Here is a 17,165-nt window from a genome sequence, read left to right as displayed (position 1 = left end):
ACTAAGTTGAATAAGCATATAACACAATCACAAGTATGAACAAGTACGAACAAACATGAACAAGTACATGAACAAATATGAACAGTTATACATATATGACAAAGTGTGTGTATATAATGGAGTTTATGAAGGAAATATACCTGTAAGCATGATCCATTTGTATACACGGGGCTCGGGACTCATACTCGAGGAGAGGTCCACTTGAATTTATTCAAAGCTATGTAAACAGGTATTTACAAAGGGGCTTGGGACTTATACCTACATGGAGGCCCATGATATTTTTGGGAAGATTTAAAGAAACCTTCATTTTTGGTTTGTTATTTCAAAGTTAAAAAACAAATTGATCGAGGTATGTACAAAAGTGTGTGTACAATGAAATACCTAATTTCATGTACAGGAATGGGTATGTACAAAAGGGGCTTGGGACTTATACCTACATGGAGGCCCGTGTTTTATTTTATAAAACATGGTTGATTGTTTTATTCACAGACGCGTCGTTTGAAAAACTGTTTGAAAGTTTTTGTTTTTTGAAAGAGTTTTCTGTATAAAGAAAAACTGTAAAAAAGGAAAAAAGGAGTGGGTCTTATACTCTCTAATATTCGAGAGGCCCCACTTCGTTTTGAAAATTAATTGATCAATCAAAAAGATTTAATCAATGGTTTCTTTTGAAAATCAAAAAGAAATGGTTCATCGTTTTGAAAAAGAATCGCGATCGCTCGTCTTAAAACGATTTGAATTTGACAAAAGTCAACTTAATTAAGTTAAAACAAGTTTTAATACTCAATTAAGACCTAAGTGATTAGGGTTTGATCACAAAAAGTATTTACAAGTGATTAAGTTTGAAAATTAGATAAAAAACAATATTTAAAGTATTTAAAAATACTTAAAAATGTATCATTTTAAACCTAATTAAAAACATATTAAATAAATCTTTTTTTGTGATTTTTTTTGATATTGTCAAAATATGTATATTAAATAAGAGGTGTGTAAAAAATGAATGAAAAATGAATTGATTTGATTGGTTAAATTAAATGAAGAAGTTTGTTAAAAAAAGAAAGAAAAATAGTGTCAAAAAAATTGGTTTTGGTCCTACCAGGGTTTGAACCCACGCACCCACGCTTGCTGACCAAAACATGGACCAACTGAGCCACGCTTGTGGCTTGTTAAACACACGCGTTTTGTAAAATATATTTTAAATCAAGAATTTGAATTTCCCAAACCAAATCTGGCGCCAAGAACACAACCCTAACTGATTTTTGAATTTCTTCAAATCTGTGTTGTTTTGATCGATCAAAGGGTCTATCTCACTCGGTTTTGGACGAGGAACATGATGATGACCTTTAATTTCATTTATTTTTGCTCTAAGATGATTAATTCTCTGATGAACACGAAGAACCCTAATATGACAAATCTTTGTGAAATCGTGTATGATCATGATATGATGCAATTGATTGAGGGTTATTATTCAGTGATGGTGCAGAAACAAGATGGTAACTCAGTTTTTCATTTATGATGCATGTATGATAGAGTTTGAAGTTCATGAGCACTTACCTCAAAAACGGCCAAGCTGGAGATTGAATTTTGCAAAGGAGGTGTTACAGATGTTGTTTCTCAATCTGGACAGCTTCAATGAACCTTATGGAAGGTGTCTGGATGCTTGGAGTGAATTGAAAACACCTGGAGCAGTTGGAGGTACCCGATCTGCAGTTAAGCCTAAGTGTGAATCGAGCTTGATGATTCTGATGTTTCCGGTTGATGATGAGTGTTTGGATAGCTCATATGTGATATATGTGAGGTGTGGGAAGTGTTAATTTGGACAGAAATGATCTGGAATGAAAATTGGCATGATAAGGCTCTTTATGTGTTCATATGGAGGTTGAAAAGTGAATCTGAGTTTTGGGGTGATTTGGGGTGTGTAAGTGGTTCAAACACATCCCATATGATGTTTATGAGTTGCTAGAACCATCACTTTGGCCATAACTTCAAGGGTTTGGAGGTTGAGTTTTGTACCTCTTAGAAACTTAAGAAACTTGCATTCTAAGAAAGAAAGAGAAAGCCTATAATTTGTGAGACTTTGGTGTGATTTTGAATGGAGTTTGGACCTCTATTTATAGGCCAAAGAGTCTGAACTCAGAGCTTTGCAACTTGCTTCAAGGTTTGATGATTTGGCTTAAAGGATAGAAAGGAATCTTTCACATTTAATGCATATGGCTAAAAGTAACTAAACCATGGTTATTTCTCTAAGCTTCTTATCTCTTTCCATTCTGATCTCAAACCAGAAATATCTTTCAATTATTGCCTCTATGTGTCATCAATTGGATCATTTGGTAGAATAGTGCATAACTTAGTGAAAATGGCATGAAATTCTAAGTGAAAAGCTCACTAATGTCAAAATTCAAAACCATGGCTACACTCCATATTTTTTCATGCTCTTGGACATTTTGGAAAGCTCATATTACACACTTCAAAACCCTAGTTGAAAGTTTCTTCAAGATCTTTAAGGAAGTGGGTGAAAAAGATCCATGAACTTTGAAGAAAATGAGGTTTTAAGTGAAGTTTTCAAAAAGTACCAACTTTGAAGCTCCATTTCTCTTAAATGGTTGATCTTTTGAAAAAAAATTATATGTGTCAAAGTTGTTCATTGGATCAAAATCTACAACTTTCATTTTGGAAGTTTTTTTCAGTTTGTAGGTGAAATTTTGAGAAATTCCCTTCCAAAGTTTGGAAAAAACCATGCAAAACACTTAGAAATTTTTCTAAGTATGAAAAGTCAAACTTTTGACTTTTTGATTCTTGATTGATTTTCTTGTTTTTTCTTGATCAAATGACTTCATATATCATATATTGATGATTCAAAACTTCAAAAGTCATGGTTGACCAAAATTCCCCAAAAGTCAATGGTGATCTTGTACAGTTGACTTTTTTCAGATGAATCGCGTTTCTGGAGATTTCAAATGAAACAGGCTATCCTCATCAAATGAATAGTATGAATGGATCTCATTGAAGCATTAGAGGATATTGAGCCATGGTTTGAGTTGTGGCACCATGTCCTGATTAAAAAGTCAGTTGTTCAGTGAATTAGGTCAAAAACCCAAATTGTCGACCAGATGAAATTGATGACTGTAGGTCTTGAATTGAGATGTAATTTCCATTGGATTTTGTCATAGGGATTATTTGAGGATTATTGAAACTTTTGATTGACTTCCTGGGGATTTTTAGGGTTTCCCAAATGTGATCCCTGATTTCAGTCCCTGATAGTTCAAAACCCTAATTCTGATGATTTGAAATTTCACTGTTGATCAATCCTTGTGTAGGAGATGTCTTGAGTCAATAGATTAGGTCAAAATGATGCACTTGGGGTCTTGAGGTCATGTCCCAAGTCATTGGGTCATATCCTGAGCAAAAGTCAGGAGTATGCTAACTTCAGTCAAAACCCTAAGCTGGTTGATTCAAAGCTGTTGAGCTTGTTGAAATGAATCTCTGAGGACCAAATGTTGATTGTTGATGAAGATGATTCATTTGAGATGAAGGGAGAACAAAACCCTAGTTCATTGTTGCTTGTACTGATGAGTGATTTCTTGATTAAATCCCTGCTGAGTCACAAGTAGCAAACACAAACTATGCAATTTGTTAGAGATGCAAATGATGCATATGCAATGATATGAGGTGGTATCTTAGGTCAAAAATTGGGGTATGACAGATGCCCCTATTTAAGTTTCTTCAACCTGAGACATGAAGATTGAAAATCTTCGTTTTGATAGGGTGGAAGAGACTTAAATATCAGAAGACGCGAATTTTGGACCTAAGATACCAAAATTGCGAATGATGCAAGGATATCTTTACCGAGGGATATCAAACTGACTCCACTGGGGAAAAGAGGTTGGGAAGGATGTCTCAATCCGTTTTAGGAAGAGAATCCGTTTTGTCTTTTCGGGAAAGCAAGTGTATGCTTCACCGGGGAATGATAGCTTTGTAAGAAAAGCTTACCTATCGATATTATCGACTATCAGCATGGGGATAGACTTGTTTAATAATGCGATGGTGAAAGGTATGAAACTGTATTACCGACTATCAGCATGGTGATAGACTTGACATGGCAAAAAGAGTTTCAAAGGATCGGTTAATATTACCGACTATCAGCCTTGTGATAGACATGTTGAATAATATAACCAGAACAAAAGGTTACCGACTACTAGCCTCGTGATAGCGGTTTTGAAGACATGATCAATTATCAGCCGAGTGATAAAATGATTCAGGAGACTTTGCTAGGGGAATTACTGGTTATTCAGCCTTGTGAACAGTAATAAGGCCCTGATCGTCAAATGATCTTCATGATTGATTTCCTTGAGAGGAAATTTTTTGAAAGAAACATAAACTGCTCAGATGATGAGGCTATTGTTTATGGTTCTATTTTTCACGACTCTGTTTGAGGAATCGGAATTTGAATCTTTGGTAAAGACAGGGTTCTAACCAAGAATGAATTGGAAAGAGACAGTCAAACAAGACTTTGTACCCATGAGGAATGAACTCAACTGGGGATTTTCTCCTTTGTTTTGAGAGGAGAAACTAAAGCAACCTTCTTCCACGAGGAATGATCTCAGTGGGGAACTGAAGAAAGAAAGGATGTTATTTCTGCTTATGGGTGACAACCTACTGGAGAGATGACACGCCCATACTTGTTTCTTTTTTCTTTTCTTTCTTCTTCTTTTTTTTTTCTTTTTTCTCTTTTTTTTTTGGGATAGATATATCCTAAACAAGTGATTTTGAGGCAAACATTGAAAAATGCAAGAATGCATAAATGATGTAAATATGTATGAATGATGAATGTCATGAATGTAGCATGCATGCTGACGAAACTGACAGACAATGAAGTATATACTGGAGAAGGACCAACGTCGCAATACAACCAGATACTTGGCAAATGTTCTTCAACACGGTGTAGATAACACAGGTGATAAATGGTGCTGCGTGCTTTAAACTTCTCTGGGGAAGATGAGCATCTTTTCTTATTGAGATGGAAGAACCTTTTCACTGTAGATGGAAAATCTTCGTCACTGGGGATAAAAGACCTTCTTCACTGGGGGTAGAAGAGCTTTTCCTATCATAATCTTTGATTCATCCTATGGAGATAGCTGTTGATGTTCCTTCTGTTGTTCACAACTCAAAGGAAAGTTTCGCTTTTATTTTGAAAAGAAAGGAAAAGTAAATTCATTTAAAACTTCTTTTTTTCTTTTTTTTCTTTCAAAAGTGAATAACACAATTAAAGCGTCATTTTGCAAGCTAAAAGAAATTAGAGATTGCAAACAAATGGGCACAAGGCTCAAATTTATTTAATAGGATGGAAATCAGCTAAAGGCGTGATTCCATGGAGTATTTACAAAAGTTGGAAATGGTAATTATGCGGAAAAGGCTACATTGAAAGCAATAACCACTATTCCTCCTAACAACTTTGAGTTCCAACTGTGCTGGTTGCTTCAGATTGGCGATGATTTGATCGAAGATCCTTTGATGAAAAAGACTCTTCAGGTGACGAAGTATGGACTGATGCAGTTACTTTGTCATAAATCCCTAATTTTTGCCTAGATTGCCCTTTCAGGTTTTCAATCTAGCAGGATGAATTTTTTCTGTTTATTGTCTCTAACTTTTGCCTGGACCGCCCTTTCGGGTTTTCAGTCCACCGAGACGCTCATTTTTGCCTAAGTCGCCCTTTGCGGGTTTTCGACTTACCGAGCTGTTCTTTTGTATTTTTTTTTAGACAAAGTATTTCTTGATTGCGTCAACATTCACAGGATGTGGGAGTTCATCACCATCCATGGTTGCAAGAGTCATGGCGCCGCCAGAAAATGTTCTTTTGACAACATACGGGCCTTCGTAATTAGGAGACCATTTGCCCCTAGAATCTGGTTGAAAAGACAAGATCTTTTTAAGCACGAGGTCGCCTTCTAGAAATTCACGAGGTCGAACCTTTTTGTTGAAGGCTTGTTTCATCCTTGCTTGGTATAACTGTCCATGGCATAGAGCAGTCATACGTTTTTCTTCGATTAAGTTCAACTGATCGTATCTGCTTTGACACCATTCAGCCTCTGATAACTTAGTCTCCATGAGGACTCTCATTGATGGGATTTCAACTTCTACGGGGAGCACAGCTTCCATGCCGTATACTAGAGAAAAAGGAGTTGCCCCTGTTGAAGTACGCACTGAAGTACGGTACCCATGTAAAGCAAATGGCAGCATTTCATGCCAGTCTTTGTAAGTGACGACCATTTTCTGGACGATCTTCTTAATGTTCTTGTTAGCAGCTTCGACGGCGCCGTTCATTTTTGGTCTGTAAGGAGAAGAGTTATGATGCTCAATCTTGAATTCCTCACACAATTCTTTCATCATTTTGTTGTTCAAGTTTGAACCATTGTCAGTAATGATCTTGCTGGGAATACCATATCGGCAAATGATGTTATTCTTGATAAACCTCACAACCACTTGTCTTGTAACATTGGCGTAAGATGCTGCTTCGACCCATTTGGAGAAGTAATCAATAGCTACCAAGATGAAACGATGACCGTTTGAAGCTTTCGGTTCGATCATTCCAATCATATCGATACCCCACATGGAAAAAGGCCATGGAGATGAGAGAACGTTGAGTAGAGTCGGTGGCACATGGATCTTATCTGCATAGATCTGGCACTTGTGACATCTCTTCACGTGTTTACAACAATCAGATTCCATTGTCAACCAATAGTATCCTGCTCTTAAGATCTTCTTGGACATCGCATGCCCATTTGAATGAGTTCCAAAGGACCCTTCATGCACTTCATGCATTAACATGTCTGCTTCGTGTCTGTCCACGCATCTGAGCAAAACCATGTCGAAGTTTCTTTTGTATAGCACATCTCCGTTCAGGAAGAAACTGCCAGAAAGTCTCCTTAGAGTTTTCTTATCTTTGTTTGATGCCCCAAGCGGGTACTCTTGAGTTTGAAGGAAGCGTTTGATGTCGTGGATCCACGGTTTATCATCGATGACTACTTCAGTTGCAAACACATAGGCGGGCCTTTCAAGGCGCGTGATTCTGACTGTAGGCATATCATTCCAGTGATTGACTTTAAACATGGAAGATAGAGTAGCCAAGGCGTCTGCCATTCGATTCTGATCTCGAGGTATATGATGCAATTCAACCTTGTTGAAGAAAGTCAACAGACGTCTTGCATAATTTCTGTAAGGAATCAAGCCAGGGTGATAAGTTTCCCACTTGTCTTTGATTTGGTTGATCACGAGGGCTGAATCTCCATATATGTCTAGGATTTTGATCCTTAAGTCAATGGCTTCTTCGAGACCCATGATACAAGCTTCATATTCTGCGATGTTGTTGGTGCAATCAAATAGCAATCTGGCGGAGAACGGGATATGAGTACCCTTGGGAGTGATGATGATTGCCCCAATTCCATTGCCAAAAGCGTTTACTGCTCCATCAAAAATTAGGCCCCATCTTGATCCAGGCTCAGGACCTTCTTCTGGTAACGGTTCGTCACAATCTTTCATCTTCAAGTACAAGACATCTTCATCAGGAAAGTCAAACTTGAGAGATTGATATTCATTAATTGGTTGATGCGCCAAGTGATCGGCGAGAATGCTTCCTTTGACCGCTTTTTGAGCATGGTATTCGATGTCATACTCAGATAACAGCATTTGCCATCGGGCAATCCTTCCTGTTAATGCAGGCTTTTCAAAGACATACTTGATCGGATCCATTTTGGAGATTAACCAAGTAGTATTGTTGATCATGTACTGGCGGAGACGTTTTGAAGCCCAAGCCAAAGCACAACATGTTTTTTCGAGCATGGAGTAACGAGACTCACAGTCTGTGAATTTCTTACTCAAGTAATAGATGGCATGCTCCTTCTTACCGGTTTCGTCTTGTTGTCCAAGCATACAACCCATGGATTCTTCCAACACGGTAAGGTACATGATTAATGGTCTTCCTTCAACCGGAGGAATCAATATTGGTGGTTCTAACAGGTACTCTTTGATACTGTCGAACGCTTTCTGGCAATCTTCAGTCCATACAACCCCTTGATCTTTGCGGAGAAGCTTGAAAATTGGCCCACAAGTAGCAGTCATTTGAGAGATAAACCTAGAGATATAGTTCAATCGTCCGAGAAATCCTCTTACTTGCTTTTCAGTTTTTGGTGCAGGCATCTCTTGAATAGCTCTGACTTTGTTGGGATCTACTTCAATTCCTCTTTGGCTGACAATGAAACCCAAGAGTTTTCCAGATCTAACCCCAAAAGTACATTTGTTAGGATTCAAGCGAAGCTGATATTTCCTTAGCCGTTGAAACAACTTCAAAAGGTATTCAATATGTTCTTCTTCTGTGCTGGACTTGGCTATCATGTCGTCCACATAAACTTCAATTTCTTTATGCATCATGTCATGAAAGAGAGTAGTCATTGCCCTTTGGTAAGTTGCGCCTGCATTTTTTAATCCAAACGGCATCACTTTGTAGCAAAAGGTACCCCATGGGGTGATGAAAGATGTCTTCTCCATGTCTTCGGGAGCCATCTTGATCTGATTATAACCGGAGAACCCGTCCATGAAGGAAAAGACGTTGAACTTAGCAGTGTTATCAACCAACATGTCGATATGTGGTAATGGAAAGTCATCTTTTGGACTGGCTTTGTTCAAGTCACGGTAGTCAACACACATTCTAATTTTACCATCTTTCTTCGGAACTGGCACTATGTTGGCCAACCATTGAGGATACTCGGAGGTGACAAGAAAACCTGCGTCGAGCTGTTTTTGAACTTCCACTTTAATCTTGTTAGCCATATCAGGGTGAGTCCTTCGCAATTTCTGCTTAACCGGCGGACATTCTGGCTTCAACGGCAAGTAATGCTGAACAATATTGGTATCCAACCCAGGCATGTCTTGGTAGGACCAGGCAAACACGTCAACATATTCTTTGAGAAGGTCTGTCAACTTACTCTTGACATCAGCACCAAGTAGCGATCCAATGGTCACTTCTTTTTTGTCTTCTTCAGAACCCAAGTTGATCTTTTCTAAAGGTTCTTTGTGAGGCAGAATGGCTCTTTCCTCGTGCTTAAGTAATCGAGAGATCTCGTCCGGGATCTCCTCTTCCTCCTCTTCTTCGGCTTCGAACACAGGAAACTCAAAGTTGGGAGAGAGCATAGGGTTATTGTATTCAATGGGTTTATCAATAGTTAATCTGCACATGTGATTTATATTTATTTCAGAAAATTTATGAATGCAAGAGTGTATGCAGATTTTTTTGAAAAAGTTTTTTTTTTATTTTTTTATTATTTTTTTATTTTGGTTTTTTAGGATTACCATTTCCAGAAAAAGCAAAAAATAAAACATATAATGTAGGGAATTCAAAATGACGCTTTATTTATGATTCATTTTTGAAACAAAGCCCTAAACACAAACTCATTTGTCTTGGGCGGGACAAAGAGGGAAACTTTTAAAAACAAAGCCCTATACACAAAGTTATTTGGGCGGAACATTTAAAAGCAAAGCCCTATAAAACATCTCTCTGCTTTGGGCAAGGCAGGAGGTCAAAATAACAGCGAGGTGATTACTTTGAGCGACGAACAACATTCGGGACGTCGACAGCTTTCCAGTAGCAACGAACTCCTCTGTGTATTATGTATTCAGGAAAATTCTCCCCAGAGTTATCTTCAGTATTGACATTGACCGCTGGTCGAGCAGGATTTGAAGGTCCTGGTTTGTCACCTTTGTTCTTTGTAGAGTTGAAACGGTCTTCTTCCACCTCTTGAAGAGCATAAGACGAGTCACAATCTTCAGAATTTTCAGGATGTATTTCCCAGTCTTCAGGATGAAGAGACTCATTGTCAGAGACACTTTCTGAGTCAGTGGCGGGACCATCTTCCCCTTCATATTCAAAAATGGCGTTTATGTGATGATAACCATCTTCAGGATTATAAACCTTGGCAGATGCATTGAAGCTGAAATCTTCAGTAATTTCAGGTTGCTGAGAAAATTGACAGGGCTGATAAGCCTCTTCTGGTTGACTATTATATTCAAAGGAATCTCCCCATCCAGTTGGTTGGATATCTTCAATCGCAATCTTTGAACTTTCAGGCGCAGTGTATTTCACCATATAATCAAATTTTCCACTTGGTTGTCCCAAGGTGTCCCAGATTTCTGCAGGAACAGGCTCAGTTTCTTTGCCATTGGATTCTTCTGAAGGAGGATATGGTTCTTCCTGAGATATATATCCCGAGTCATTGAGATAACATTTCCATTCTTCTTCAGGATCGGGTAAACCTTCTTCGATACATTCTTCGATAAGGACATTGACCTCTTGAGGAATTGGGTTAAGGAATCCTCCACTAATGAATGTTTCTTTGATCGGACGAAGGGTTTCATCCTTCTTGGTGCAGTTTGAGAATGTTGGTGAACATCCGAGACCTGCTCTGGTTTCATTCTTGGTCGGGATCACAACTTGCCCCCAGCCAGTGGTAGTTCCATCTTTCATTACTTTTACCGCCTCTTTGTAAGAAGAGATCGATGCTTTCTTCTTGGAAGATTCGTCTTCTAAAGAGAGACCTTGGAACTGAGTTCCTTCCACATCATCAGCACCAATGAAAGAGAAATTGGATAAATGGCTCACCATCAAGGCTTGTTCTCCACTTATTGTTACCAATTTTCCATTTGTTACAAATTTTAACTTTTGATGGAGCGTAGACGTTACTGCCCCTGCTTCATGGATCCATGGTCGTCCTAACAGACAGCTATAAGCAGCTTGAATGTCCATGACTTGGAAAGTGATTTGGAATGTATGTGGACCAATTGTCATGGGAAGATTGACTTCGCCGATAACAGATTTTCGCGATCCATCAAATGCTTTGACAACTACACCACTGAACTTCATAGGCATTCCTTGGTAAGACAAGCGAGCAAGAGTCGTCTTTGGCATCACATTCAAGGAAGATCCGGTGTCTACCAACACATTGGACAAAGAGTCTGACTGACAGTTCATAGAAATGTGCAAAGCAAGATTGTGATTTTTACCCTCCTCGGGGAGTTCTTCATCACAAAAGCTTAAATTGTTACAAGCTGTTATGTTGGCTATTATCCCATCAAAGTGGTCAACAGTCACATCATGATCTACAAAAGCTTGATCCAAGACCTTCATTAGGGCTTCCCTGTGGGCTTCTGAATTCAACAGCAATGAAAGTATTGAGATTTTTGAAGGAGTCTGCATAAGCTGATCCACAATCTTATATTCACTTCTTTTGATAAGCTTCAAAATTTCGTCAAAGGCAGGATTGACATTGGTTCCACTGGATTGACCAACATCAGTGTTTGTATTACTGACAGGAGTTTCCACAGGATTCCCTACTGGTGTATCAACAGGATTTTGCCCGGTTGCAGGAGCAACAGGCTGCTTTGGAGGCAGTGGAGTATACACACGTCCACTTCTTGTTACACGACTTACATCAGCAATGTTTACAACAGATGAGAGAGTAGGCAAAGGAACTTCTTGTCCATCTTTTATCATTGTAGCATTGTAGTTGTATGGAACTGCCTTGTCAGAGTCATAGGGAACAGGTCCAGGTAGACAAATGATCAAAGGAGCAATAGGAACCTTCGGCTTGTTGTAAGTAACTTCCATGCGCTCAGGCATGTTGAAATGAGGAACGATGATGTTAACTTTAGGCATTTCCGAGTTGATATCTGAGACTAAAAGCTCATGCGGATAACATCCTATCATGTTAACTTCATTTTCATCCCTATTTCGGTAGATCTGAATAGTACCATTATCCAACAGTACTTGGAGATCTCTTCTCACAATCGAACATCCGTGAGGATCTACACAACATATGCTACAGGAACCATAGTGAAGCTGGCGAAAACTCGGCCCTCGACAGAGAGTGGCGTGCATTTGTACCAAATCTGCTCTTGAGAAATTGATATTATAGACTCGGTATGGACCAGGACATCCATACACCATGTTTACAACATGCCCTCCATGATTGGGCAGCGGATTTGCTTGCACATTAGGATTCAAATTTCTGAAAGAGAGGAGATTAGATCTAACCAACCTCTGAACTTCATATTTCAAAGCTATGCAATGCTCAAGATCATGGCCAGGTGCTCCTTGATGATAAGGGCATGAGACCTCAGCTTTGTACCACCATGGAAGTTTCTCAGGTACTGGTGGTGGTGCTCTAGTTTGAACGAGACCTTTTTTCAATCAAAGCAGGGTACAATTCTGTGTAGGTCATTGGAATCGGATCGAATTGTGGAGTTCTTTGTACACGATTCTGATTATTGTTAAACTGTTGAGCCTGTGGTCGAGGCTGTTGTTGTTGAAACTGTGGGGTAAATCCTGGATTCGGTGCGGTATTAACGGCTGGTGCAATAGCAGCTACCTGTCGTTGACGATTGACATTTCCTCTTGGCCTCCCTTGGGATACCATGTCAACACTTTGTTCTTTCTTCTTTGGGAAACCACTTCCGAACTTTTTGGTTCCACTTGAAGATCCGCCTTCTTTAGTTAGGCGTCCGGTTCGGACTCCTTCTTCTAAACGCATACCCATGTTTACCATTTCGGTGAAATCACTTGGAGCACTAGCAATCATGCGTTCATAATAAAACGGACTGAGAGTATTCAGGAAGATCTTTGTCATCTCTTTCTCTTTTAACGGTGGATTAATCTGAGCAGCAGTTTCTCTCCATCGTTGGGCATATTCTTTGAAAGCTTCATGATCTTTCTGAGCCATGGATCGAAGCTGATCTCTGTCTGGAGCCATATCCGAGTTATACTTGTATTGTCGGACAAAGGCCTCACCTAGGTCATTGAATGTCCGAATATTGGTGCTATCCAAACCTGTGTACCACTTCAGTGCGGCACCAGTCAAACTGTCTTGAAAGTAATGGATAAGCAACTGATGATTATCTGCATAAGTAGACATCTTCCTAGCATACATCACGAGATGGCTTTGTGGACAAGAACTACCTTTGTACTTCTCAAAGTCTGGGACCTTGAACTTAGCAGGTATCTGTACACTGGGAACCAAACATAGTTCCTGGGCATTCTTTCCAAACAAATCTTTTCCACGGATAGCTTTGACTTCCAACTGCATCTTGTTAAACTGCTCTTGGAGATCTCCCACAAGATTACGCTGATTTGTGCTATCACCTTGATCATGATAAATCTCATTGCCATCATAAGGAACAGTGTGAACCGTAGGGGTCGGAACCGTCATAGTGGGTTGAGAAAGTGCCATAGTGATTTGGGAAAAAGTTACCCCTGAATGTGGAATAAACGCCGAACCCTGTGCAGCAGGCGCTTCAGTTGTAGCTGTTTGAACCCCAGAAACATTATGGCGGAAACCTGTACCAAAGCTGAAAGGCGGGCCCCAGCCTTCTGGCATAGAGAAAGATGGAATACCGAATGCAACTATAGAAACTGGAGTAGTGACTTCGGATGTTACTGTTGCTTGACTGTTAGGTGGCGGCGGCTGATTCTGTGCGGCCATTAAGGAGTCAACCAGAGTAGTGAGACTTTCTAACTTTTCCTGAAGGGTGGTCACCGTACCACGGAGCTCAATATTCTCTTGTTCAGAGTGTTCCATTACTCTTCTTCTACTCGAACGAGTATTGTATCTGTGATCTGATTGCGAGCGCGGTCGAGAAACTTTGAGACGCGACAGCTTGACGATCTATTGGAGAAAGATCCAAAAGATGAGACTCTATACAACGGACTCGATATGCAGAATGATGTATGTAAAAAGAAATTTATGATTTTTCCAAATATTTTAAAGATTATTTTCTTGCAAACATTTGAACACAAACAAATCTTTTATTCATTCATTTTTATTTTTTTTTATTGCAATAATGGGAAATGTTACAACATTGGAGCGTAGCTCCTTACAAAAGCAAATGATAAATAAAAAGCTAAACAATCCTAAGCATCTTCATCAGACGAAGATCCAAATGCATTGTGCAGCTTGAGCTTCATGATTTCTTTCCCATAGTGAGCTTTCAATTCGGCCTTTTCAGCCCTCAGCTTGTCAACAATATTCTTCCAGTCATCAGGAGTCGGAGCGTTGCTTGTCGAGCCTTCCAGATTTTTCTTGCTTTCTTTGATATATCTCTTGATTGCAGCGTCTTTCTGACGAATCTTCTCATCTTTACTCATGAGCCATCCATCTTGATAATAGAGAGTTTCTTCGTGATCTTTCACTCTTTTCTTCAACTTTCTATTTTCCACCTCAGTGCTACGAAACTTTTCTTCCCAAGCATCTTTTTCTGTCCTCATTTTAGCCAAAGTGTCTTGGTATTCCTCCATAGCGGGAATGTTGGGTCGTTGAGATACTGCAGGAAACATGGTTTTTTCATAAGCATAAGGCATTTGAAACTCTTTTGCTCTTTTCTTTACCCAGCAGGTGTAGGCATCCATGGCAATGCAATTTCTTTCCTCGCCTTTTTCTTTCCATTGGACGTCGTACCAAGCTCTCACCATTCTTGCTTTCAACCTTTTAGGATTATCCCCTTCTCGGTAGAAGTAACCTTCCACTGAGGGACCAACAGGTTTAACTGAATTTGCATACCCGAGTTGTCGTCGGGCTAGGACCGGATTATAGTTAATTCCTCCTTGTGTACCAATGAGGGGTACGTTGGCGAACTCTCCACAACTATCAATGGTTTTTGTACCACAGCGAGCCAAGGTATACCAATGAATATCATTATTAGTAAGAGACATAAGTCTTCGAGGCCAACGCAAACCTTCTCGGTTTTCCGTGAAAATAGGAGACTCAGGTAAGTGTGAAACAATCCATTTGAACAACAAAGGTGCACAACATACAATGATTCCACCGCCTTGGCGATTCCTATGATGGACAGAAAAATACATGTCACCAAGCAAAGTAGGAACAGGATTTCCAATCAGAAAGATCTTTATGGCATTGATATCAACAAAGTTGTCGACATTGGGAAACAGAACCAACCCATAGATGAGCAAGGCTAGTATAGCTTCAAAAGCTATCATGCTACCAGTTTCGATGAAATCAAAGGCTTTCTTTATTAGGAAGTGTGAAGTTAAACCCGGGAGGTTTCCTTTGGTAGTCCAATTACTCTATACTTCAGACTTTTTCATGTGGATACTTGCTGCAATGACGTGTGACTTAGGAATGGCTTCCAAACCATTGAAGGGTATCTTGTCAGACACAGGAATACCTAAAAGATTGGCATATTCTTCCAAGGTCGGTACCAACTGGTAGTCTGGAAAGGTGAAACACCGGTAGACGGGATCATAGAACTGAACTAGAGTTTTGAGAAGTCCTTCATCAACATGAGTGTTCAAAATAGGCAAAAGCTTTCCATAACTTTTCCTAAAATTAGAAGGATCTTGTACAGAAGATGCTAACTCTATCAGTCTTTCTACATCAGGCGCTTTGAAACCGTACTTTTTGGTATACCTTTTTTCCATAACTTAATCCTATAATGTTTGCAAAGAAAATTCTCTAAATTTTTTTGGAAAAATCATGTTTTTTATGGAAAAAGATGGGTTTTCTAATGAATGTATGCATGCGTGGATGCATGGATGCCACATATTCAAACATGGTAAAGCAAACATGGTAGTTCAAACATGGTAACACTAACATGGTACTACAAATATGGTACACAAACATGGTAACGCAAACATGGTAACGCATAAGTTCAAAGGTCCAAAGTCACGAGCATGAGGTCAGAGAACCAAAAATGGGATAGTTCTAGTTAATCACCTGCACAACATGTTCTACTGATACGTCAGAGTCTACATTTTTCTTTCGGATATTACCGGCTTTCCACAATTAAACTCATGAGCCAGCAATATTCTCAAGAAAAACTCGTCTGAGTGTGGTTCTCCGCATGACAACTAATCCAAGTCTTCACCTGAATAGTTTCTGCACCACAACCTAATAAGGCCAGGATGGGTTGGGGTTCTACGGCCAACTCAGCTTCTACAGTTCAATGAAAGTAATAATGTCTTCGCTACGAAACATGCTAAACATATATTACCAACAAGGAACCTCCACTGAGCGGAAGGATTCTCACGTGCGCCTGCACATGACTATACCCTCCACCTAATTTCTTATGTGTACTTAATCCGGGTTAGGATTTGTCCATAATGTATCACTTGTAACAGAACCACGCAAGTAACAGAACCAGAACCACACATAAAATGAAATGAAAAATAAAGCAAATAGAATTAACCCTTCCTTTGGAAACAATAAAAAGATGGTCCCCAGTGAAGTCGCCATTTTTCTGTCGCGGGCGAAAAATCGTTTTGTTCCTTTTTTTTGTGGGATGAGACACCTGATGCCTTCTTTGGGCTCGAGTGCTCAAAAAATGATTTTTCTTTTGTACCGACCAAACTTTTTATTATTTCCAAAGGAGGAAAAGGAAAAAAGCTGCAATAACCTAAAAGTGGGGGAAGAGATCTTGGGTAAGAGGGTTGGTTATACGAAGGGAAGGTATTAGCACCCAACGTATCTATAGTACTCTATAGGTTTCTTTGCTTTGTTTTTCATTCCATGTTATTGAGAGGTTCTTGTGAAATAGGTGGGACCTAAGGTGTTTGTTTGATTATGCTCGCAAAGATCATCGCGATCCTCTGCATACATATCCCTTAGAGGGAATCAGAGCATCTGTAGCTCGGGGTCTACGGGTGCTAAGGTTTGAGTGGTTTTTTTTTGTTTTGTTTTGCTCGCCAAGGATCGACCTTGTGCCTACGTATTCTCAAAGGGATGTTGAGAAAGTCAGAGCAATCGTAGTTCCCACTTATGCTAGTGGAAGCAAAGGAAAAGAGACAAATGTCATCTAAATGTTCGATGTATCTAATCTATATCATCACATACATCTGTTTGATTTTTGTTTGAAAATCTTTTCATTATAAGCCCTGGGCCATGCCACTTATGGCGCTTAGAATGATAAAAATGTTTTTGTTTGTTTAACCAGCCTTGTGGCAAAAACTTTCAATGAAGTCAGCCTTGTGACAAAAAGTTTTGATTAATCAGCCAGCCTTGTGGCAAAAGTCTCAATGAAGTCAGCCTTGTGACAAAAACTTTGATTAATCAGCCAGTATGGTGGCAAAACGGTTTGATTGATTAGCCAGCCTCGTGGCAAAAAGAAGTTTGATT

This window comes from Vicia villosa, linkage group LG2, assembly GCF_029867415.1.
Source record: "Vicia villosa cultivar HV-30 ecotype Madison, WI linkage group LG2, Vvil1.0, whole genome shotgun sequence".
In the NCBI taxonomy this organism is placed as follows: Eukaryota; Viridiplantae; Streptophyta; class Magnoliopsida; order Fabales; family Fabaceae; genus Vicia; species Vicia villosa.
Note: the sequence above shows the minus strand (reverse complement) of the source record.